General features: G+C 41.5%; 1 long non-coding RNA gene across 1 annotated transcript; it reads right to left on the bottom strand.

Annotated features, from left to right (window-relative positions):
• Positions 1 to 3,992: 3,992 nt before the first annotated feature.
• Positions 3,993 to 25,766, bottom strand: LOC120881085. The gene is made up of 3 exons (XR_005725210.1): positions 25,616 to 25,766; positions 18,891 to 18,968; positions 3,993 to 4,102 (listed from the first exon to the last, which is right to left on the bottom strand). It is a non-coding gene; the product is annotated as an uncharacterized LOC120881085 (long non-coding RNA).
• Positions 25,767 to 26,064: the final 298 nt, after the last annotated feature.

Below are 26,064 nucleotides of genomic sequence, written 5' to 3'. Positions count from 1 at the left end.
GAAGGGCATGGCAACCGAATTCAGTATTCTTGCCTGGAGAATCCCCATGGACAGAGGAGCCTGAAGGACTACAGTCCATGGGACCGCAGAGAGTTGGATATGACTCACTAAGCACACAAACTAGCTGTGATACTCTGGTCAACTTCAGGTCTCCATGCCAGCTATAAAGAAAAAATAACACCTACCTAGAAGGGCTGTTGTGTGGCTAGACTTATGGTAGTGATGCTTGCAGAACATAAATCTTGAATCATATGGTGCACCTAAAACTCATATTGATACAATGCTACACGTCAACTATATCTCAATAAAAAAAAGTTAACAAAAGAGTTGTGAAGATAAAGATGAGCTACACGACATACCTAACTAGGTACCCGGAGCAAACCCCATATTCAGTACCCGGGTCTTCTTACTCTACTAGGACTGTGTCTCCGACACTGGAGACCAACACCATCACATCCACTACTGCCACTACTATTGCTACAACCACAAAGCAACCATTGCTGCATCCCACCCCTCTTGGCCAAGACGTAACCTAGTAGTCGCCAGTGATAATTCAGACTCTTTGGATCTAAACACATAAGGCCCAATAGGATAATTACAAAATAAACAAAATAGATAGGAGCAAATGTTGGCAAGGATGTAGAGAGGTTCCTTGGACCTTTGTGAGAGGTTCCGATGAGAATGTAACATTGTGCAGCCACTTTGGAGAACAATTTTAAACAGAAATACCATAAGACCCAGCAATCCCACTCCTAGTGTGTACCTGAGTGAAGTGAAAGCATGCACGCACACCCAGATGTTCACAGCAGCATTATTAAAATAGCCAAAAGGGGAAACAACCCAAATGTCTGTCAGTGATGAATGAACAAAACATGATACATCCATACAAGGGAATACTATTCAGAAATAAAAAAGGATAAAATACTAATGCACGCTACAACTTGGATGAAACCTTCAAAACGTTACAGCAAGTGAAAGAGGCCAGACACACAGGGTCATATATTACATCATTCCAGCTGCTGTGAGGATACACTAGTGCGTAAAAAACCCTGAGAAAAGTGTCTGGCATCATCATCACTATCAGTATTAAGATTGGGCCCACGGTATATCGCACATGCTCTGCAGCATCCCCAGGGATTCCAGGAAGACTCGCTGTTTTGTCCCCCAGGGAGCCTGGGCTCATCTCCTCTCCTTCTACAGCTGGTGATTACTTCCATGAGGCCCAGGGCTCCTGGGAGAGCAGCCCAGAGCACCCGCACTGACCAATAACCATGGTGGTGGCCACTGAGGCCCTAGAAAGAGCCGGGCACAGTGAGGCTCCTTATCCCAATGCTTATAGCCAACCTCCCAGGTGGGCACTGCAGGCCACTGCTCTCCAGAGGTGTGTGAAGTTGCTCAGTCATGTCCAGCTCTTTGCAACCCTGTGGACTGTAGCCTACCAAGCTCCTTCATCCATGGGATTTTCCAGGCAAGAGTACTGGAGTGGGTTGCCACTTCCTTCTCCAGGGGATCTTCCCAACCCAGGGATTGAACCCGGGCCTTCTGCATTGCAGGCAGATGCTTTACCATCCGAGCCACCAAGGAAAACAATATGTCAGGTAACCACGAAGTTACTAACTTGGCTAAACAGGAGTCAGAGCTGGAATGAAACCCCACCAGGGTAACCTAGGGCACTTTCCTGTGCAGAAGGCCACCTTAGCTTTCCTGGCAGCTGAGCACAAGGGGAGAGTGCCCTGTGACTAACACACTGGACTCCCATTCACATAGTAGGGTTTTAGGGTACAGTCCATGCCACTGAGCACCCCTGCACTCACCCATTCATTCACATGTACACTCAGCATCCATCACTGCCAGGGATAAAGACAGTCCTTGAGGATATCGACTTCAAAAAAGAAGATTACAGAACAATAGGGTCAACACATTCATAAAGGCACAGATGGATGCCTCGGGCCAAGAGAAGATAGGGAAAGCAACTAATTTCCCTACTTGCAAAGACAGCCTCACCCTCCACCTTTAGTTGCCTTGAACAAGAATTCAGAGGAAAAACGTGATGCTCATTTTCAACGCCCTGTATCTTTGGGAACACTGCTGAATAGGACTTGAAGCCATGCTTCTGAGTCTTCTCTGTAATCTGTTTCTATTCAGACAACTGGGCCAGCCCCCAGACCATCTCCTCCCCTCCACCTCTGGGGGCAGGAAGAGCATGTACCCAACTGAGGGCCTGCTGGGGAGGAGACGGGAGGGAGGGGCCATGACAGCACGTGCTGCAGGAGGTCAGAGGCTCCTTGGGGGACCTCAAATTCTCCACAAGCCCCAAGACATGTATGTCACTTCAAGATGGATATATTCTGGCAGACCTAAGGGTGTGTGGAAGCAATTCACCACAGATTTTCTAAAGCCCCATGTCACATCTTAATTTAGCCTAAAATCCTAAAGGGATTTCCATTAGCCCACAGCCATGGAGGTAACATTAGGGTTCTAATCTCGTCAGAAGTACCAGATACTTTTCAACTTTTTTGCCACTAATAAAGGACAAAGCAACTTCCATGAAAGAAAAAGAAGAAGACATATGAAATATTTCTTTGGAAGGATCAGCGAAATCATAAGAGATTTTAAAAGTTCGATGCTGAGATAGTAAATAAAGAAGTATGCTAAATTTACTTTAGGAGCTAAAGGTTTTCAAATGGTATTTTCAAATGATATTTCAAAAGGTAATACTAATCCAGTGTGATCACACAATAAGCTGGCAAATATGTTCAATTGGATACTATTGTATTATGTATATTAGGAATCACAAGAAAATAATCTGTCAATTAAGAGTCTAAGTAACATGTGATACACTATCAAGATAAAGCTTTTCCTAGAAATGCAGTGATTTATAATGAAAGTTAAGTAAGAATATAAAGAAAAAAATTGATGCTCATTTTCAGTAATGAAACATTACTGAATTTATAATTATGAGATCCAAAGATCATTTCCACAGTAAGCACTATAATAAGAGTAAACAATAAAAAGCCACAAATAAGAACTTAATATGCTTAAAATTAAATGTAAACATTAATAACAATGTATGTGGGATAGAACACCTATAACATATTCCTAAATAGCATTTAGCACAGTTATTGTTTTCACCTGTCAGAAAAATAAAGGCCATGGCCACTATCTGGTCTTGATAACCTGTGACCAAGCCAAATACTCATCTCTATATTTTACTAAAATAAATAAATATATATATATATACTGATTATTCTCTATGAGATGAATTAGAAGTTATTTTCAAATTAGGCATAGAGCAAATAAGATTTCTTTTCAATTATATCCAACTATATATCCAACTTAAATACATCTTTATTAATAAAGCCTATAAGTATTCATTGACTTCAATTTTTTATTAATATGAAAATAAACTGTGCTTGTGTGGAAAATGAATTTTGAACTGTCAAATGCTGTAGAAGATTTATTGAATTCCACAGTTGCTTTCAGCTGTCTGTGTGAAAAAATGAAAGGCTTTCACTTAAAGGATAATTTAATTTTGAAGATGTGTATATATTTTAAAAAAACACAGATGTCACAACAAGGATGGTATAGAAATCTGTGAATCGATTTTCACTTCAGCATCAAATCTTTTGTTTGACTAGTAGAGAACAAGGAGGTAATCATTCTTCAGCTGCTTAATGACAACAGTTTCAAGAAAAATCTGATGATACCAACAAAAAGAAGCTTTTTTTTAAAAGGAACAAAATTTATGACATCTCAGCAGCAAGTGCAAACAAAGATGTGTGAGAGCCTTCAGAAAATCAGTCGTGTCTAATCTATAGAATCCTCTTCCACACATGTCAGCTGAGACACGAGAACAGAGCCACAAGATCAGCAATGAACTCGGGCCAAGTTCTATCCTTCTTCTGAGACAGGAACTTAGAGCCTCTGAAGCCAGCCTCACAGGAGACACAGGGGAAACACCAATATAATATCACACTAATCTAAACATGTACCTTTATACTTTGGTCGTCAATATCCATAATCGTAGCAAGTAAATTCACCTGGGGTTTTGCTTATCCACAACTTCAAGTTTCACATTCGGGAGAAAACCATGGTACAATCGCTGTGATGTTATAAGAGGGACAAGTCATGAGAAATCCAACAATTCAGACGTGTTGCTAACGTTTTCTAAAACATGATGTTCTACTTTTGCATCAGATATTTAATACAACTGTAGTTCTAAGAACACACAGACATTTTATGCATATTATTAATATTTTATCCAGGTTTCATAAAAACCTGCAAGAGTTAAAAGAATGTTTTGGTTATTTTCCAGATATTTAAAAGACAAAGACAGATTAAATGATAAATTCATTAATGATCACAGGGTTCAAAAAAAGGATCTTACTATAATTTATCCATTGGTTTAGATGTTTTCATTTTTTTTCTAAAATTAACCTTATAACTTAAGAAATCGTGGACTATCACTGCCCAGTTTTGAGGTGTATGACAAAAAGGAAAAATCAACAAAAAATTAGAAAAGATAAACATATGATCCTTTATATCTAAACTTAAAACAGGTAAAAGCTGCCATAATTATAACAGTTAAGCTGTTTTAAAACCATCAGTTCAGTTCAGTTGCTCAGTCGTGTCCGACTCTTTGCGACCCCATGAATCGCAGCATGCCAGGCCTCCCTGTCCATCACCAACTCCCAGAGTTCACTCAGAGTCGCGTTGATCAAGTCAGTGATGCCATCCAGCCATCTCATCCTCTGTCGTCCCCTTCTCCTCCTGCCCCCAGTCCCTCCCAGGATCAGAGTCTTTTCCAATGAGTCAACTCTTCGCATGAGGTGGCCAAAGTACTGGAGTTTCAGCTTTAGCATCATTCCTTCCAAAGGAATCCCCAGGTTGATCTCCTTTGGAATGGACTGGTTGGATCTCCTTGCAGTCCAAGAGACTCTCAAGAGTCTTCTCCAACACCACTGTTCAAAAGCATCAATTCTTCAGCGCTCAGCTTTCTTCACAGTCCAACTCTCACATCCATACATGACCACTGGAAAAACCATAGCCTTGACTAGATGGACCTTAGTCGGCAAAGTAATGTCTCTGCTTTTCAATATACTATCTAGGTTGGTCATAACTTTTCTTCCAAGGAGTAAGCGTCTTCTAATTTCATGGCTGCAATCACCATCTGCAGTGATTTTGGAGCCCAAAAAATAAAGTCTGACACTGTTTCCACTGTTTCCCCGTCTATTTCCCATGGAGTGATGGGACCGGATGCCATGATCTTCGTTTTCTGAATGTTGAGCTTTGAGCCAACTTTTTCACTCTCCACTTTCACTTTCATCAAGAGGCTTTTTAGCTCCTCTTCACTTTCTGCCATAAGGGTACCACAATGTAATTTAAAGCCACAGCCTGCGCTTCTCTTATTTCATCTTTAATATAACCATGTTAGACTGTATTAACCTAAAGTTTCTTTCCAGTCTGAAAGGACTGGGAACCAGGAGTCTACAAAGATGGTCGCTCAAGGAATATTAAAGAAAATCGAGTGAGGGGAAAATGCCCTGGAGCTTACCAAATCATGGAAACTAAGAAAATTCACCAAAAATCAGTCAAAAGACAACTTGGCCAGGGCTTAAGAGGTGGCAAAACGTTGCACTCTGAAAGCTATTACACATAAAAGTGTTCAGTTGAGTTGCTTGAAAATGAAAGAGTATTGGGTTTCTCAAGTTTAGAAATAGCAGCAGGAAAATAAAACCTCTGATAATGCATGACTTACAAAATAGTTGACTATTTCTCCAATACCTGGTTTGTTACTCTACAGCTTCTGTGAAAGCATATTTCTCTCTAAGATCCATTATCGTGTCTACTAAATGGAGGATACTGACTATAGTTTACTCTCTGATCCTTAAAATTCTTTCTTTTCTCCCTGAGGTTTGTGCTGATAATAAACATAATTGTTTCAGACGCCAAAGGCATACAGCTTGAGGTGAACCCATAACAACCCTTTAACAGAGCGCCTGGAGGCTGCCTTTTTAACCAGATCTTTTTGTAATTTTACTTTCTTGTAATTTTCTTTTTGGAAAAATAAAATGAAGCTTTCACATAAAGCAAGAAGAAATGTGAGACTACAAGCAACTGGAACTTTTACTTGCTGAATATTTTGCTGTTCTTAAAACTCTAGTACGCCAGAACTTCCAGCCCTCTTAATTTGAGTATCCCTCTTCCTCCAAACTGGACCTATTATAATCAACTGCTTTTTTAAAAATGAAATAGCATTTTGTTTTAAACACCTTTTGATCTTGAGAAGACTTCCAGTAAAAAAAAAAAATCATATGGAGAAGCTCACTATAGAAAATTCTGATTAAAGATGAGCCAGGGAGCCCCGAGGATAGAGTTGAAAGGGAATAGAGCTTGAAAACCACTGGTTTAGAACATAAATATCTCTAACTGTGCTATCAGTGCACTTTCTTTATACTTGGTTTAATCCTGGAATAAATGTATAAGTACAAGTTTGAACTTTACAAGTTGGTATTCTAACAAATTGTTAAAAGCAATATTCCCTCAAAATGTGTGAAAAGGTGTTCCCTCAAAATGGGTGAACAGGTAAAACACAGGGGCTACATATGATCCACCAATTTTATTCTGGCATCGCTGACCGTCCAGCAGTCCCTGAGATGAAAAGGGTCAAAGTTCCCACTCAGTGGGCAGACAGGACCAGAAATGAGGGGCTTAGCATCAGAGGTTGATGGGGCTTTCAAGGCACTTCGAGGAGGAAAATGGTCACCTACATTTGTGTACAGAAACAATAGTAAATAAGTCACCTCCACTTTAGCATTTTTAACTAAAAGCAAGAGTTGAACCATAAAGAAGGCTGAGAGCCAAAGAACTGATGCTTTCGAATTGTGGTGCTGGAGAGGACTCTTGAGAATCCCTTGGACAGCAAGATCAAACCATTCAGTCCTAAAGGAACTCAACTCTGAATATTCATTGGAAAGACTGATGCTGAAGATGAAGCTCCAGTACTTTGGCCACCAGATGCGAAGAGCCAGCTCATGGTGATGGACAGGGAGGCCTGGCGCGCTGCAATTCATGGGGTCCCAAAGAGTCAGATACAACTGAGCGACTGAACTGACTGAACTGAACTGATGCCATCCAACCATCTCATCCTCTGTCGTCCCCTTCTCCTCCTGCCCCCAATCCCTCCCAGCATCGAAGTCTTTTCCAATTAGTTAACTCTTCGCACAAGGTGGCCAAAGTACCGGAGTTTCAGCTTTAGCATCATTCCTTCCAAAGAACACCCAGGACTGATCTCCTTTAGGATGGACTCATTGGATCTCCTCGCAGTTCAAGGGACTCTCAAGAGTCTTCTCCAACACCACCATTCAAAAGCATCATTTCTTCAGTGCTCAGCCTTCTTCACAGTCCAAATCTCACATCCACACATGACCACTGGAAAAACCATAGCCTTGACCAGATGGACCTTTGTTGGCAAAGTAATGTCTCTGCTTTTGAATATGCTATCTAGGTTGGTCATAACTTTTTTTCCAAGGAGTAAGCAACTTTTAATTTCATGGCTGCAGTCACCATCTGCAGTGATTTTGGAGCCCCCAAAAATAAAGTCTGACATTGTTTCCACTGTCTCCCCATCTATTTGCCATGAAGTGATGGGACCAGATGCCATGATCTTCGTTTTCTGAATGTTGAGCTTTAAGTCAACTTTTTCACTCTCCACTTTCACTTTCATCAAGAGGCTTTTTAGTTCCTCTTCACTTTTGCCATAAGGGTGGTGTCAACTGCATATCTGAGGTGACTGATATTTCTCCTGGCAATCTTGATTCCACCTTGTGCTTCTTCCAGCCCAGCGTTTCTCATGATGTACTCTGCATAGAAGTTAAATAAGTAGCATGACAATATACAGCCTTGATGTACTCCTTTTCCTATTTGGAATCAGTCTGTTGTTCCATGTCCAGTTCGAACTATTGTTTCCTGACCTGCGTATAGGTTTCTCAAGAGCCAGGTCAGGTGGTCTGGTATTCCCATCTCTTTCAGAATTTTCCACAGTTTATTGTGATTCACACAGTCAAAGGCTTTGGCATAGCCAATAAAGCAGAAATAGATGTTTTTCTGGAACTCTCTTGCTTTTTTGATGATATAGCGGATGTTGGCAATTTGATCTCTGGTTCCTCTGCCTTTTCTAAAACCAGCTTGTATATCTGGAAGTTCACTGGATGGCATCACTGACTCAATGAACATGAGTTTGAGCAAACTCCAGGAGATAGAAAAGGACAAGGAAGCCTGGCATGCTGCAGTCCATGGGGTCACAAAGAGTCAGACACGACTTATCAACTGAATAACAACAACAATTTAATAGCTCCTATTAAGAATGGAAGTCTATGATAACCTCTGAGTAGGCTGTTTTGCTTGCATTCATGCTCACGAGCAGTCATTCACTGGTCAATGCATTCATTCCACAAGGTCAAGCAGGTGGACCAGGGTCCAAAAGTAGTGTGAGTGTGTGGCACAGCCAGCTCACTGCAGGAGGCTCTTCAGAAGTTTGAAAAAACTCACAATCACTGTCTGACCTCAAACTTTGAATTGATGATTTTTCCAATTCTTCCAATTATTCTGCATTGATTAGGGTTTTATTCTCATAATTAAAGGTTTGTAATTACAATTTCCCAAGTTTACTATTTCTCATTACAATTTTAAAATATACATTAGTATAACATTTCTGCAGCTGCATTTACCTTTATAGGTCATCTTTTAAAAACAGTACAGACTTGCTCCTTGCTACTTGGGCCTCCACATTTCTGTAGAAGATCTGAATTTGCCCCTTCAGCATTGAGGCTCCTCAGCCAGCTCCAGGTTCCCCACCTGGGAGGACCCCTAGGGGACCTGACCAGCACATTCAGGGTAATGGCGACAAATGAGACCTACAATTGGTGGGCGAGGAATGCTTGGTGAGCAGGCATCCAATCCTGCTCTGGCCCCAAAGACAGACCCAGCTGCTGAGCCCAGAGGAACAGCCCCACTCACTTTACATGATCAATCAGTTCAGTTCAGTCACTCAGTCGTGTCTGACTCTTTGCGATCCATGGACTGCAGCACGCCAGGCTTCCCTGTCCATCACCAACTCCTGGAGTTTACTCAAACTCATGTCCATCGATTTGGTGATGCCACCCAACCACCTCATCCTCTGTCATCCCCTTCTCCTCCCGCCTTCAATCTTTCCCAGCGTCAGGGTCTTTTCCAATGAGTTAGTTCTTTACATCAGGTGGCCAAAGTATTGGAGTTTCAGCTTCAATCCTTCCAGTGAATATTCAGGACTGATTTCCTTTAGGATGGACTGGTTGGATCTCCTTGTGGTCCAAGGGACTCTCAAGAGTCTTCTCCAACACTACAGCTCAAAAGCATCAATTCTTTGGCACTCAGCTTTCTTTATAGTCCAACTCTCACATCCATACATGACCACTGGAAAAACCATAGCTTTGACTAGATGGACCTTTGTTGGCAAAGTAATGTCTCTGCTTTTTAAAATGCTGTCTAGGTTGGTCATAGCTTTTCTTCCAAGGAGCAAGCATTTTTTAATTTCATGGCTGCAGTCACCATCTACAGTGATTTTGGAGCCTCTCAAAATAAAGTTTCTCACTGTTTCCATTGTTTCTCCATCTATTTGCCATGAAGTGATAGGACCAGATACATGATCAACATGTGAAAATAAAAAAACTGTGATTGTGTTAAGTGATTCTTAAGTATTAACTGCTTCTGTGTGACTCTCCAGAAGTGAGCTGTGCATGTGCAAAAGAGAAAACACATGCATGAATTCTATTTTCCCTGTTCAATGAACCCAAGGAGCAGAGCATCTTCCAGCCATGAAAACCTTGCAAATGACACCCATTTTCCCTCTCTCCTCTTTCTGCCTGGATCTGAGTCCTGCCAGGCTCATGGGCGGAGGCAGAGGAATAGAGGAAGGGGCAGGGGACAGATCCAGTCACATGGCTAAATTTATACTTGAAACGAGAAAAAAAAAAAAAAACAAAACAGGGAACAACAACAGCCTTCACCCTCTTCACTTATAGCCAAGAGCAGCTTGTCTACCTGGCTTCTGTTTATGTATGGCGTGCTCCACCCACATCAGTTCACTGGAAGCTGAGCCAGTAATGATTCTGGTGCATCACTGTGTCCTAATGATGCCTCAGAATCCCACTGGTGCTTCCAGGCAGCACTGCAGCCTGGACAGAGCCCAGACTAGGCGTCTGATGTGTGGCGTTCGCAGTAGGCAGACATGACACTCCCCAACTTGCCACATAAGAAGGCCGGCTGAAGGGTGAGATGGGTTCCAGGCTTTGCTCACAGCAACATCCTCTATCACTTTCCCCAGGAACAACAGCCTAACAAGAAACATGATCCTGCCACTGATCCTTCTTTCCAAAAAACTGGAATCATGAATAAATAACACAAGTCCTTACGTTCCTAACCTTCTGGTCTGGGAAATCGGTTCCATGGAAGCAAGACAACCGTAATTATACCAGAAGTCAGTTCCAGAACCAAAAATCATAGGTGTCCCAGGACAAGCAATTCTCAAGCAATAGACAACAGTCTGTTTAATAACAAGTTAACTCATCTTCTGAGTCTTACTGAGAAGGTTCAATAAGAACAGACAGAATATTGGCCATAAATACATGCTGGAAGGACTTCAGAGTCCTCTTCATCTATTAATAACTCCTCATCTTGTCGATGAGGAAAGAGAGACCTGATACTCTAGCTGACATGTCAAAGGCAGGACAACTAATAAGCAAAGCTGGAGCCCAGGTATCCTGACCTGCAATTTACAGAGATCAAGATCTCCAGGGAGCTGCTCTGAGGCCCAGGGATGCTCCAAGACTGTTGGGCACTGAGACAGGAGCAAGCACCAGTGCCAGCAAGCAATGGGGGCTAGACCACCAGCACCAGGGAAGCCAGACTGGGTTCTGCCATCATTTTAAGGGGCTGGGTTCTCTAAGAAAGCCCCTCAGACACTACTTCTTGCTCCGATTCAGGTCATGCTCATGAGGCAGAGCAGGGACTTCATATGTCTAGGCTGCCCGATGGTAGAGACCAAGAAAAGCCTCCACTGACTGGGAACAAGAAGATGAAAACAGATGTACACAACATTAACCCACTTTTATAGCACGGACAATGATTTTACAAAGGACATGGGTTCATGAACATATGCATGTTCGAGTGTGCATGTCTGGGTATATGCAATGGTATGGGAATTAGCAAAAAATGCATAGCATGGAATGGCTAATTGTTCATCTCCCTCTTGGGAAAATAGATGGACTGCACCTTTACTGCTATGCATTTAAATGCTGATATGTAATTGCATTCTGGCCAATGCATGTGCACAGAAATGATGCAAGAAGCCACTTCTGAGTCTGGCCCCAAAGCCTTCTCATGTGTGACCATCAGCCCTCTTCCTATTCTCAGGTCTGAGAGAAAGATTCCCAAGGACCCAGGGGACAGTAATTAAATGGAGCAGAACTGATCCCTATCAACCATGACTGTACTTTGACAGGAGCAAGAAATCCATTCTTAACATGTTATAGCACTAACATTTTATAGAGTGGTCTGATATGCTAGTTAGCTCAAGAAAATTAGCATGGAGGAATTACCTCCAACTGCTATTTACTAGGAGAGAGTAACTTGGGTATAAGGAGAAATGAATGTAATAATACAGTATAAAAACATGTATATTATACAAAAACTATGAAACTAGTACAAGAACATAAAGCCACAATGAAAACAAGTAAAAAGCCAAAAGCAGATGAGAACTGGCAACAAAGATTCCTGGAACTGGGAAAGGAAATTAGTGAATGAAAACTGATTTGACATCTAGTAATTGAGGACGCTTCTCTTTTTTTCACAGCTATTTGTAAGGCCTCCTCAGACAGCCATTTTGCTTTTTTGCATTTCTTTTCCACGGGGATGGTCTTGATCCCTCTCTCCTGTACAATGTCATGAACCTCCATCCATAGTTCATCAGGCACTCTATCTATCAGATCTAGTCCATTAAATCTATTTCTTTCTCACTTCCACTGTATAATCATAAGGGATTTGTTCAGGTCATACCTGAATGGTCTTGTGGTTTTCCCTACTTTCTTCAATTTCAGTCTGAATTTGGCAATAAGGAGTTCATGATCTGAGCCACAGTTAGCTCCCGGTCTTGCTTTTGTTGACTGTATAGAGCTTCTCCATCTTTGGCTGCAAAGAATATAATCAGTCTGATTTCAGTGTTGACCATCTGGTGATGTCCATGTGTAGAGTCTTCTCTTGTGTTGTTGGAAGAGTGTGTTTGCTATGACCAATGCATTTTCTTGGCAAAACTCTATTAGCCTTTGCCCTGCTTCATTCCATATTCCAAGGCCAAATTTGCCTGTTACTCCAGGTGTTTCTTGACTTTCTACTTTTGCATTCTAGTCCCCTATAATGAAAAGGACATTTTTTTTGGGTGTTAGTTCTAAAAGGTCTTGTAGGTCTTCACAGAACATTCAACTTCAGCTTCTTCAGCGTTACAGGTTGGGGCATAGACTTGGATTATCATGATATTGAATGGTTTGCCTTGGAAATGAACAGAGAAGAGAAGAGAAGTGAAAAGTAAAGGAGAAAAGGAAAGATACAAGCAGAGATACAAGATCTGAATGCAGAGTTCCAAGAATAGCAAGAAGAGATAAGAAAGCCTTCCTCAGCTATCAATGCAAAGAAATAGAGGAAAACAACAGAATGGGAAAGACTAGAGATCTCTTCAAGAACATTAGAGACACCAAGAGAACATTTCATGCAAAGATAGGCTTGATAAAGGACAGAAATGGTATGGACCTAACAGAAGCAGAAGATATTAAGAAGAGGTGGCAAGAATACACAGAAGAACTATACAAAAAAGATCTTCACGGCCAAGATAATCATGATTGTGTGATCACTCACCTAGAGCCACACATCCTGGAATGTGAAGTCAAGTGGGCCTTAGAAAGCATCACTACAAACAAAGCTAGTGGAGGTGATGGAATTCCAGTTACGCTATTTCAAATCCTGAAAGATGATGCTGTGAAAGTGCTGCACTCAATATGCCAGCAAATTTGGAAAACTCAGCAGTGGCCACAGGACTGGACAAGGTCACTTTTCATTCCAATCCCAAAGAAAGGCAATGCCAAAGAATGCTCAAACTACCACACAATTGCACTCATCTCACATGCTAGTAAAGTAATGCTCAAAATTCTCCAAGCCAGGCTTCAGCAATATGTGAACTGTGAACTTCCTGATGTTCAAGCTGGTTTTAGAAAAGGCAGAGGAACCAGAGATCAAATTGCCAACATCAGCTGGATCATGGAAAAAGCAAGAGAGTTCCAGAAAAACATCTATTTCTGCTGTATTGACTATGCCAAAGCCTTTGACTGTGTGGATCACAATAAACTGTGGAAAATTCTGAAAGAGATAGGAATACCAGACCACCTGACCTGGCTCTTGAGAAACCTATATGCAGGTCAGGAAGCAACAGTTAGAACTGGACATGGAACAACAGACTGATTCCAAATAGGAAAAGGAGTATATCAAGGCTGTATATTGTCACCCTGCTTATTTAACTTCTATGCAGAGTACATCACGAGAAACACTGGACTGGAAGAAGCACAAGCTGGAATCAAGACTGCCAGGAGAAATATCAGTCACCTCCGATATGCAGATGACACACCCTTATGGCAGAAAGTGAAGATGAATTAAAAAGCCTCTTGATGAAAGTGAAAGTGGAGAGTGAAAAAGTTGACTTAAAGCTCAACATTCAGAAAACGAAGATCATGGCATCCAGTTCCATCACTTCATGAGATGGGGAAATAGTGGAAACAGTGTCAGACTTTATTTTGGGGGGCTCCAACATCAGTGCAGATAGTGACTGCAGCCATGAAATTAAAAGACGCTTACTCCTTGGAAGGAAAGTTATGACCAACCTAGACAGCATATTGAAAAGCAGAGATATTACTTTGCCAACAAAGGTCCATCTAGTCAAGGCTATGGTTTTTCCAAAGGTCATGTATGGATGTGAGAGTTCGACTGTGAAGAAAGCTGAGCGCTGAAGAATTGATGCTTTTGAACTGTGGTGTTGGAGAAGACTCTTGAGAGTCCCTTGGACTGCAAGGAGATCCAACCAGTCCATTCTGAGGGAGATCAGCCCTGGGATTTCTTTGGAGGGACTGATGCTAAAGCTGAAACTCCAGTACTTTGGCTACCTCATGCAAAGAATTGACTCATTGGAAAAGACTCTGATGCTGGGAGGGATTGGGGGCAGGAGGAGAAGGGGACGACAGAGGATGAGATGGCTGGATGGCATCACCGACTCAATGGATGCGAGTCTGAGTGAACTCCGGGAGATGGTGATGGACAGGGAGGCCTGGCGTGCTGCGATTCATAGGGTTGCAAAGAGTCAGACACGACTGAGCGACTGAACTGAACTGAATTGAGGACGCCAAACAGAAATCTGTTACAGAGAAATGCCAGTATGGAGCAGGTTAATTTGCCTTATACAAACCTGGAAAGTAGTTAAAGCCTTGACTATAAGGCCTAAAACCCTAAAAACTCCTAGAAGAAAACCAGCAATAAGCTCTTGATAGTGGTGATGACTTCCTGGATTTAATACAAAAAGCAAAGGCAATGAAAGCAAAAAGAAATAAGTGGGACTACATTAGACTAAAAGGCTTCTGCACAGGAAAGAAAATAATCAACAAAATGAAAAAGCAACCTAATGACTAGGAGAAAATGTTTGCAAATTATGTTATCTGATAAGAGGTTATATATAAAGAATTGATAAAACTCAATAGAAAAAAAACAAGCAAAGAAATTTAAAATCTTCACATAAAATCAGTGTCTATATTTTGAGATATCTGGTCTTGTTCCATTTTTTTCTTTTTAATGTCTGAATTTTCTTATATCGTTGGAAGAAAAGAAACTATATGAAGGGCACTCTAGAAATATTTACTAAAAGCTTAAAAAAATACCTCCATATTCTGCAATCTAATAATTCCACTTACAACAACCACAAAATAACAACAAACTTAAAAAAAGTTTTATTTAAATTTTAAAAAATATTTAAAATTAAAAAATTAAGCAATAAACATATAACTATTTCTATAAAAGCATGTCTTCACGTGTTATTTAAGAACTAGATAAAATTTATGTACAATACAAAAATAAAGTGCAGTATCCTCACATATAGACAAGGATACAGTCATTAATAGCCAGGTTATCAATGACTATTTAAAGAAAGGGAATATATTCAAATTATATCTTCAAGTAAGTAGGGGAAAAGGCTACAAAAACAGTATGAACAATAAGAAGACTATTATAATGTTTCAGTTCAGTCACTCAGTCGTGTCCAACTCTTTGCAACCCCATGAACTGCAGCACGCCAGGCTTCCCTATCCATCACCAACTCCTGGAGTCTACGCAAACCCATGTCCATCGAGTCAATGATGCCATCCAACCATCTCATCCTCTGTTGTCCTCTTCTCCTCCTGCCCTCAATCTTTCCCAGCATCAGGCTCTTTTCAAATGAGTTAGCTCTTCGCATCAGGTGGCCAAACTATTGGAGTTTCAGCCTCAGCATCAGTCCTTCCAGTGAACACCCAGGACTGATCTTCTTTAAGATGGACTGGTTGGATCTCCTTGCAGTCCAAGGGACTCTCAAGAGTCTTCTGCAACACCACAGTTCAAAAGCATCAATTCTTCGGCACTCAACCTTCTTTTTAGTCCAACTCTCACATCCATACATGACCACTGGAAAAACCATAGCCTTGACTAGATGGACCTTTGTTGGCAAAGTAACGTCTCTGCTTTTTAATACGCTATCTAGGTTGGTCATAACTTTCCTTCCAAGGAGTAAGCGTCTTTTAATTTCATGGCTGCAGTCACTATCTGCAGTGATTTTGGAGCCCAGAAAAATAAAGTCAGCCAATGTTTCCACTGTTTCCCCATCTATTTCCCATGAAGTGATGGGACTGGATGCCATGATCTTAGTTTTCTGAATGTTGAGCTTTAAGCCAACTTTTTCATTCTCCTCTTTCACTTTCATCAAGAGCTCTTTAGTTCTTCTTCTTCTGCCATAAGGGTGGTATCATCTGCATATCTGAGGTGATTGATATTTCTCCCAGCAATCTTGATTCCAGCTTATGCTTTCTCCAGCCCAGCGTCTCTCATGATGTACTCTGCATATAAGTTAAATAAGCAGAGTGACAATATACAGCCTTGATGTATTCTTTTTCCTATTTGGAACCAGTCTGTTGTTCCATGTCCAGTTCTAACTGTTGCTTCCTGACCTGCATACAGGTTTCTCAAGAAGCAGTCAGGTGGTCTGGTATACCCATTTCTTGTTTAAATTACATATTGTTGTTGTTGTTTAGTTGCTAAGTTGTGTCCAACTCTTTGCAACCTATGCACTGTAGCCCGCCAGGCTCCTCTCTCCATGGAATTCTCCAGGCAAGAAGACTGGAGTGGGTTGACATTTTCTCTTCCAGGGGATCTTCCCAACCCAGGGACCAAATCTGCATCTCCTGTGTCTCCTGCATTGCAGGGGATTTTTTACCAGCTGAGCCATATGGGAAGCCCCAGTTTTGCCTACTATTGCAAAATAAATGCTCCACCACAGTTACATCAGTGTTTGACTATAAACTCCTCACTTCGTCTTTTAAAGGTCTTTCATAAAAAGACCTCAATCTACCCATCCCACTAATTCTTCATTAATAGTCCAAACCCGAAGTGAAACCCATCTTGAACTCCTGACTTCCAGAATAATAAGACAGGAAATCTGTACTGCTTTAGCTCACTAACGTCATGGTAATTTGTTACAGAGTAGTATACAAGAACACACAGCAAGTGTCGTCAAGGATGTGGAGAAGCTGTAGCCCTCATACACTACTTGTTGTTGTTTTTAGTCGTGTCTGACTCTTTGCGACCCCACGGACTGTGGCCCCCCAGGGCTCCGTGGGACTTCCCACTACTTGTGGGAATTTTTAAAAGTGCAGCCTCCTGTGGTTAAAAAGTCAGTAAGTAATTACCCACTCACTATTCAGTAAGGCAAATGTAGAATTACTATATGACCCCAATTTCACTGCTATGTATAAACTCGAGAGAACAGAAAACATGTTCAAGCCAAAACGCATACACAGATATTCACAGCAGCATTATTTGAAGGAGTCAAAAAGCGAAACCAGCTCCAATACCCATCAACTGATAAACTGAGTATGCAAACTGTGGTTTATCTACACAAAGAATATTATTAGAAACTAAAAAAGAAACAATGCATTCTGATACATGCAGCAATGTAGATGAACTCTAAGATCACTAAGCTAAGTGAAAGGAGTCAGACACCAGTGGCCACAGCTCATGTGATTCTATTTACATGAAATATTCAGAATGGGTGAGACAGGAAGTAGACTGATGTTCTCCGAATGCTGCAGAATCGGAGGTTTGGGGATAAGGGCTAAGTGGTCCAGGTGATGGAAACATTCTAAAATTGACCATGGTGATGGCTATACAATTGTGTAAATATATTTAAAATCCTGGATTTTATAAATGGATGAATTGTACAGCATGTGAATTAGATCTTAATAATGTTTTTACACAAATATATATAGATCACTTTCTTTTATTCTTCCTAGGTTCTCTCCCTTCTATGGGCTTCCCTGGTGGCTCAGATGGTAAAGAATCTGCCTGCAATGCAGGAGACCTGGGTTCAGTCCCTGGGTTGGGAAGATCCGCTGGAGTAGGGAATGGCAAAGCACTCCAGTATTCTTGCCTGGAGAATCCCATGGACAGAGGAACCTGGCAGACTACAGTCCATGGGATTGTAAAGGGTTGCCCGACTGAGCAACTAATCAAAAAAACTAGAATCAATAATTGATTATAACAAGATTACAGGATACAAGGTTAATATATAGAAATTCAATTGCTTTCCTATACACTGGCAAAGAAAAAGTGAAATTTGAAATTAAAAACACAGTACCGTATATATTAGCATCTAAAATAATAAAATAGCTATACAATTTAGCCAAATATATATATAGGATCTACATATGAAAAGCTATAAAATGTCACTGAAATAAATCAGAGAACTAAATAAGTGGAGAGATTCTGTTTCTGTAATGAGGAAACAGATAAATAACAAGAAATGAGTTCTTATGTCAGTGTTCAGCCACTAAGTTGGCTTGGTGAAAGAATCTGGCAAGTCTGAGCTCTCATTATCAATTTTCACTTTTTAGGTTTCTTCATTTCTTACATTTAACTCCAAAGTAAAGTATATTTAATAACCTTGTTGATGTTGTTCAGTCGCTAAATCGTATCCAACTTTTTGCCACCCCACAGACTGCAGCATGCCAGGCTTCCCTGTCCTTCACTATCTCCCAGATTTGCTCAGACTCATGTCCGTTGACTAGGTGATGCCATCCAACCATCTCATTCTCTGCCATCCTCTTTTGCTCCTGCCCTCAGTCTTTCCCAGCTTCAGGGTCTTTTCCAATGAAGTCTGCTACTTGCATCAGGTGGAAAAAGTCAGTTAATGAATTAACATTAGTTATAAGTTAAATTACATAAGTGGAAATAAATAGTTTTAAATGTCAGTTCATGGCAATGCTTCTCATTTCGTTGGATAAAAAACAGTGCCAATTTTTTAAACGGCTGCCTAATATGTCTTTATAAACACAGTCCCATTTGTATTATGAAGGATCTGCAGATTCCCAACCTCTGGGTCCCTCAAGGGTTAACAGAATCTTCCATAGTATCCTTATGACACCCTTTGTATTGAAATGTGGTTTGCATAAACAAAAATAAAATGGGCATTGCCACTCAGGTAGAGATGGCTTCAAAGAGAACTCAATCAGCCCACTCACCTTGGGGTTCTATCAAAGTTCTTCCATGCTCCCGACACCAACCAACTGGCTGGACCTAAAGGACGACTGACATCACACCTGCAAAACCAGGATACTATTTTAGATCCCGTATGAACACTGGAGAAAGAGTCCAAGAGTAATGATCATTCTGGATGTTAAAAGACACATGGAAATATTACTGCACAGCTAAAATATTTCACAGCCTAAGCAAATCAGAAGTAATTTTAGGATTCTATTTTGTCAGCTGAGTGGCCAAATTTCTTTTACATAACCTTCTTGAAATTTAAAAATATTTTTTAAAAAAGTGTTTGACTAGGACCTGAACTGCCAGTGATCTCCCCAAAGAGTGAACATTTTAATAAACCTTTCCTACCACCTCTTGCCAGCAGCAAGAAAATATTAATAGGTCAGTCCAAATTTTAATAGGACAGACCAGACTTCATATGCCTACAATTTCCTCCCTCTTTCTTTTCCAGGGGCCCAGACTATTCTACCTAAGACACATACAGGAATGAACCTACACTCTGCTTAGTTCAAAGATGAAAATTGCCCCCCTCCCAGAGACATGCAGGTGATGAACCACAGCCTCAGGCAGGGATCTCTTGATTATTCAGGATATACTCTGAAGAAAGGCCACAAAAATTATTTTTGCCATGCCCTCTTCCATATTTGAGATTTTCACCCAGAAAATCCTTTTAACTCCTGCAACGTTAGTTTAATGGCATGGCAAGCATACATCTTCTCTGCTCCCCGTAGGCTTTCAAATTATTCTCTCTAGTCTCCCCGAATCTTTCCTTTCAAAAATATGACAGTCTGAGTTCAACATTTTTCAGGAAAAAAAAAAATACTGCAAGTTCTTAAGTTTCTCTTCACAAAAATGCTTCCCTTACAAACTAGACATGATATGGTGCAATGCTCTGAACTGGTCACATTATTTCAGATGAGACCTCATTAGGCAACCTCTCAGAGACGGAGAAACAGTTTCTTGGGCTCTTTAATTCAACAGTTCACGAGCAAGGGAAGGTAGTGACAAGTTAGCCTCTAAATTCCTGATGTTCGTTACTATAAGAATGGCAAGAACAGCGACTTGGCTGAAACTGTTCAGTGGTGGAGTGAACATAAATTCTTAATGGCAAACACGAACACACGGAAATACAACACATGTCAGTGTCTCACTAGTATCGTAACTATCATCCCAATTGTCAAAATGCACTTGCAAACAATTGCCAACAATATCTGCTACGGTCTCCAAACACATATCAAGGAAGGGTTCTTCCTGTCGATCGCCTCCAGCTTCATTCTGATCTGAAATTCCTTAGGCATTGGCCTGTTGTAACAGCACAACGAGGGAGAGGCAGAAGGAGAAATAGGACACCAAACAGGACTGAGCCGCTGTCAAAACTGTGACATTCACCATCAGAAAAGTCTACCGAGTATCAACACTTGTCCTCCAGAATGAAACCAGCCAGTAAAAATATTCCAATGGACTGTTACCAGGTATACATTCATTTAAAAAATTGCCAGGAAACAAGCTTTTATTTTGTGCTTTTCTCTTTTGTCATGCAGGTAGGTTTTATTTCCCTTATCATTTTCCCTCTTCAGTTCTTAGAGTAACTGGTATTAATTTTAAAATACACTGTTTACTGAATATGGGAATATCAAATAATTTCACCACTCCCTCTAGGCTTTTGATGGGTAGTATATTTCCAAATACCATTATTTGCAAATGTTGTCAGATAAGTTCTTTAACAATAAAATTATCACTTACTTTGATCAGAGTTGAAATTGATGGCTTTCTCAGTGTTTAAGGAACACATGCACTTATCCATAAATAAATTATAGTTGAAAACAATGAATGCTTCTTTTAGTACCTGCACATGTTTTTTAGTGTTAAAAATACCAAGGATTATTACGACAATGATAAAGCTCCACTTTTCCTGGCTGTAAGTTAGCCAGGCTAGAAATTTAGAAAGTATACACACTGTCTAGGGACTAGAAGAAGGTTTTCTTCCTACTTCTTTACTGTCTATACTGGGTCTTGATCTTTAGTTTCCCTTAGTATATTTTTAAAAGCATTTTCATATTTCTATAATTCTCTTTTCTTGAAATAAGTCAATAAAACCAGTCCATCCTAAAGGAAATCAACCCTGAATATTCATTGGAAGGACTGACACTGAAGCTGAATCTCCGATGATTTGGCCACCTGACGGAAAGAACTGACTCACTGGAAAAGACCCTGATGTTGGGAGAGATTGAGAGTAGGAGGAGAAGGGGGTGACAGAGGATGAGATGGTTGAATAGCATAACCAACTTAATGAACATGAGTTTTGAGCAAACTCCGAGAGGTAGTAAAGGACAGGGGAGCCTGGCATAGGGTCACAAAGAATCGGACTCGACTTAGCGAGCGAACAAAAACACTGAAACACTTTGAGCAGCTGTGAACACTGGTTTACAAAGCAGGACACAGAAGCCTGGGGAAGGGGGTGGGCTATCCTCAGGGGACATAGCCAGCAGGTGGCCGGGCCTCTTCTGGTTGCAGACTTCTGGCCCCTCCCCAGTGTGTGGCTCCCCCAGGGCCCAGAGGAGGCGGGGCTGTGACCCCCTCTCCTGAACACCCTTTAGGCTGCTGCGATACAGAGCGTGTGAGTATGTGGTACCCAATTCTCACAAGCCCTTTGAATCTGTCACGCTCTTAAATACACCTGGACCAGGCACAGTCATAGTCTACCTGGTTCATCAGCAGGTCTCAAAGTGCCAGGCTAAGTTTAATTGACTAACTCACTAAAAGCAAAAAGAAATGTATTCTAAAAGGCATTTAAAATGTTAGTGGAAGTGTTAGTTGCTCAATTGTGTCTAACTCTTTGAGACCCCCATGGACTGAAGCCCACCAGGCTCCTCTGCCCATGGGATTCTCCAGGCAAGAATACTGGAGTGAGTAGCCATTGCCTTCTCAGGATCTTCCTGACCCAGGTATCGAATCCAGTTCTTCCGCCTTGCAGGCAATTTTAGCTGGCTTTCAACGCAAAGTTTTCTACTCTCTTCATTTAATTAAAGTATTTAATTGTATGTTTAAAGGGTGTGTGTGGAGGGGGGAAGGTTTATCCATAGAAAACTGAAAAAATTTAGTGATAAAAGTCATAGGAAGTTAAGGATTCTTAAAAGACTAAACACAACAGAATACATAGTGAATTTTAAGAAATTTAAATTGAAGTAAAAATCTGCTTTATACTAAGGAAGAAAGTACAGAACTCTGAATAATTTCTGAATAATTTCTTGGGAGCATTTTGTAATTTTCATGCCTTCAAGCAATCCATCCAAACAAATTTATCTTTTCCATAACCTAAAAAAAAGGATGGATTACCCACAATGCCCCCAAGATATAACCATGTGCACAATAACATTATTATTCTTATTCAGTTTTCTGCCATAAATTTGATGTCCTTCAGCAGACAAAAAAGATTTAAATGAAAATCTCTAAACTGCTTCAGTGTGTTTTCAGTGTATGGAATTCAAACCTGTTGAGTGTGATTTCTCAACATTCATGTCATTCTCGACAAATCCTAAAACTCATTAAATTATGGAACCAGGACCTGGTGGTCTAATGGACTCTCATCTCCTGTGAAGGCTTCCAAAATGGGCAGAGTGGGGCAGGGCAGAGCTCCTGAGTCCCCAGACCAGGGAGGGCCTGATGCGGAGCAGTCCCAGGGAAATCAGACACAGGAATGAATGACAGGAAACCCCCCAGTCCATGGGGCAGACCCAGCTCTCAGCTCCTTGTCTGTACAGGCAAAACACTTGATGCTCCTGTCCATGTCCTGAAGCGGCTAGCCTCAGCCTGGCCCAGACCACTCAGCTCAGTAGACACTTCAGACGAATGACATTCAGAAGAGACATCAAACTCCTTACAGGGCCTTCAAGGTACGGCCACACCTGCCACTCACCTCCCGGCTCCTGGCCCTCACCTCTCCACTCCAGTGCCTTCACCTCCCTGTGGTTCCACCACACACCTGCAGGCTGGGCTTCTTCCCAGAAGCTTCCTGGCTGTCTGTCCTGTGCATTGGGGAAGCACACTGACTGAAACTGCCCACCCTGGCCAGCCACCATAGTAACCAATTGCATGAGTTGTTTTACAACAGGAGGTCCTGGTAAGGAACATGGAACTAATGAGCCAACCAACCGGAAGAATTCAGGGAAGGTCAAAAGGAGACACCACATGTCTAACCACCTCCCAGAATCCTCTCTGGCATCCATCTTGGCTGAACAAGGCATGCACCACCAGGAAGGACCCTGAGTCAGAATGACTGGCTAAAGATAACCCAGAAACTAATCCCATTACCATAAAACCCAAGACTGTGAGCCACGTGACAGAGCTGTTCTCCTGGCTTCCCTTACCCTACTGTTCTCTGCCCGGGTGCCCCTTCCCAATAAAATCTCTTGCTTTGTCAGCACATGTGCCTCCTTGGACAGTTCATTTCCAACAATTCTTATTAGACAAGAGCCCAGTTTCGGGCCCTGGAAGGGGTCCTCCTTTCTGCAACACATCTGTCCAGGCATCTGTCTTCAGCACGCTTACTGCAAGGGCAGCCCTGTGCCTCTTTCAGCCTCCACCCCTGCCGCTGCTCAGCATGCATCCTTTTCTGCTTATCCTCTCCTCCCCTCTGGAACGAAAGCCCCAGGAGGACAGAGAGGATTTATTTTATTCAAAGCTCTATCCCCAGGGTCTGCACACATTAAGGGCTTGATAAATTGATGAGCCTGGGGCCTGTTACAGACTCATGAGATCCAGTAATCTCAGGGGACCCTGCCGCCAGCCTTGAGGATGGATCCCAGAGGACACCCCAAGCTGCTTCCTGAGAATAAAATGACTATATGGTGACTTCAGACATTGCCACGGTCATTCGGAGTCTAAGACCCAAGCAGGAGACCTTATATTAATACAGAGTGTGTTGGTCAAGGAAATGGGCTCACCAGCATCGCAACCTGTGAACCGTCCCCTCACTAGCCCTCAGCAGATAAGAAACGTTTCAGCCACATCTGCCAGACCCAGTTCCTCTTGCCTAAAGAGGTGTGGTGTTGGAGAAGACTCTTGAGAGTCCATTGGACAGCAGGGAGATCCAACCAGTCCATCCTAAAGGAAATCAACCCTCAATATTCACTGGAAGGACTGATGCTGAAGCTGAAACTCCACAACTTTGGCCACCTGACACGAAGAACTGACTCATTTGAAAAGACCCTAATGCTGGGAAAGATTGAAGGTGGGAGGAAAAGGGGACGACAGAGGATGAGATGTTTGGATGGCATCACTGACGCCATGGACGTGAGTCTGAGTAAACTCCAGGAGTTGGTGATAGCCAGGGAGGCCTGGCATGCTGCAGTCCATGGGGTCGTAAAGAGTTGAACACGACTGAGCAACTGAACTGAACTGAACTGAAAGAGGAGACTAAGACAGATTTTTAACTCCCATCCAAAGAAAATAGTGAAGGAATTGTCTGGTGGTCCAGTGGTTAAGGATCCACTTGCCAGTGCAGGGACATGGGTTTGATCCCTGGTCTGGGAAAATCCCACATGCCCTGCACCACAACTACTGAGTCTGAGCTCTACAGCCCCTGAGCCACAACTACTGAGCCCACGTGCCCTACAGCCTGTGCTCTGCAATGACAGAAGCCACTGTGATTGTACAGCCAAATGCTCCAGGAAACAAACTCACTCAGAAGGACAGCGTGGATAGTGGAGTGCAGTTTATTACACCGGCGGGTCGGAGGCAGACTTTCCTCTTTAGCCAGGGACCCCGACCGACTTTTGTGAAAACCTTATATACCTTAAGTGTACTGCTCAAGCCCACACCTCCAAATTCCTTAAACCTACCCTGGAAAGTGTTAAAGGGAGACACAATCAGGTTACAGCCATGTTTCATAATCAGAAGGGTCAGCTGGTTATACACTGTAGATTACACCAGTGGGTGCCATAAAGATTATAAAGGTGATTGACTACATAGGGGATTATTACATTCTCTCTGGCGATGGGAAATATTAGTATGGAATCGTGTTTATCAGTCCAGGAGACCAGTTCAGCCATAGGTATGTTATCCCCATGGCTACCAGGCACATAGTCCAAAATTCACTGAAAGTGCAAGATGGAGTTTCCTTCTTTTTCAAGATGGAGTCAGCTTGACCTGTTCTTTCCTCCGTCATGATGAGAAGCCTACGCACTTCAACCTGAGAGCGGCTCCCACTCGCCACAACTAGAGAAAGCCCGCAAGCAGCAACAAAGATCCAATGCATCCAAAATTTAAAAAATAAACATTTTTAAAAATAATGAAAATTTTCCCTTTTGGAGTTCCCTGCCTGCTGTGATTTCTGCTTGAAACAAATGATATACAGTGAACCAAGTTTCCTTACTGTGCAGCATCACTGATTTAAGGGAAATGTTTTATTTTAACGTAATTTAAACATTAGTTTCTTCATTCCTTATAAAGCTTAATAAACTTCATGTAAGATAAAATGTTCTTGTAAGATTTTATTTCTGCTATACCTCAGAATACTTGACCCAAATGATCACTGATGCTTTAAAAGACATTTATTTATTTGTAAGAGTGGTATCCTTGTAGTCTTATGGCTCTGTGTGGATCAAATTTTCATTTCGAAAATCAATTCACGTAGGCTGTCTTATTAGTATTTCATAAACCACTGTTAAAATAAAGCTGACTGCCTTTCCCTCCTACTTACCCTGAGGGATGTATAAGTCATGTTTGATTTTTTCACACCACCCCACTGGATGGATGTCAGGGAAGCCAACATTGGTCCAAAAACTGTCGCAGCTTAAATAACCATCCAAATGAAGCCTTAGATGGTAACCACACACCTGTAAAACAGAATGTTTACAATCTTTGAGTCATGCATTTGAAGTGTACACAAAATCAACATTTCCATCTACTCTGTAGACACCATCAACATATATGAACCAATCGTTACATCCAAAAGTACTTATGCTAGAGAACAAATTCATAGATGACATCTGGATAAGACTAAATGCTGACAAACTAGACACTATCTTTCAAGTATAAGATTTTTTCTGCAAGAAAATTATCCTTTTACTCAGTCTAGGACTCTGAGATCAATTTACATATCCATTGATCAACAAGTTATTTATTCAATGATATTCAATACCTGTCAAA

The sequence above is a fragment of the Oryx dammah genome, unplaced genomic scaffold, assembly GCF_014754425.2.
Source record: "Oryx dammah isolate SB20612 unplaced genomic scaffold, SCBI_Odam_1.1 HiC_scaffold_22, whole genome shotgun sequence".
Classification (NCBI taxonomy): domain Eukaryota; kingdom Metazoa; phylum Chordata; class Mammalia; order Artiodactyla; family Bovidae; genus Oryx; species Oryx dammah.
Note: the sequence above shows the minus strand (reverse complement) of the source record. Positions and strands in the feature narration are given on the sequence as shown.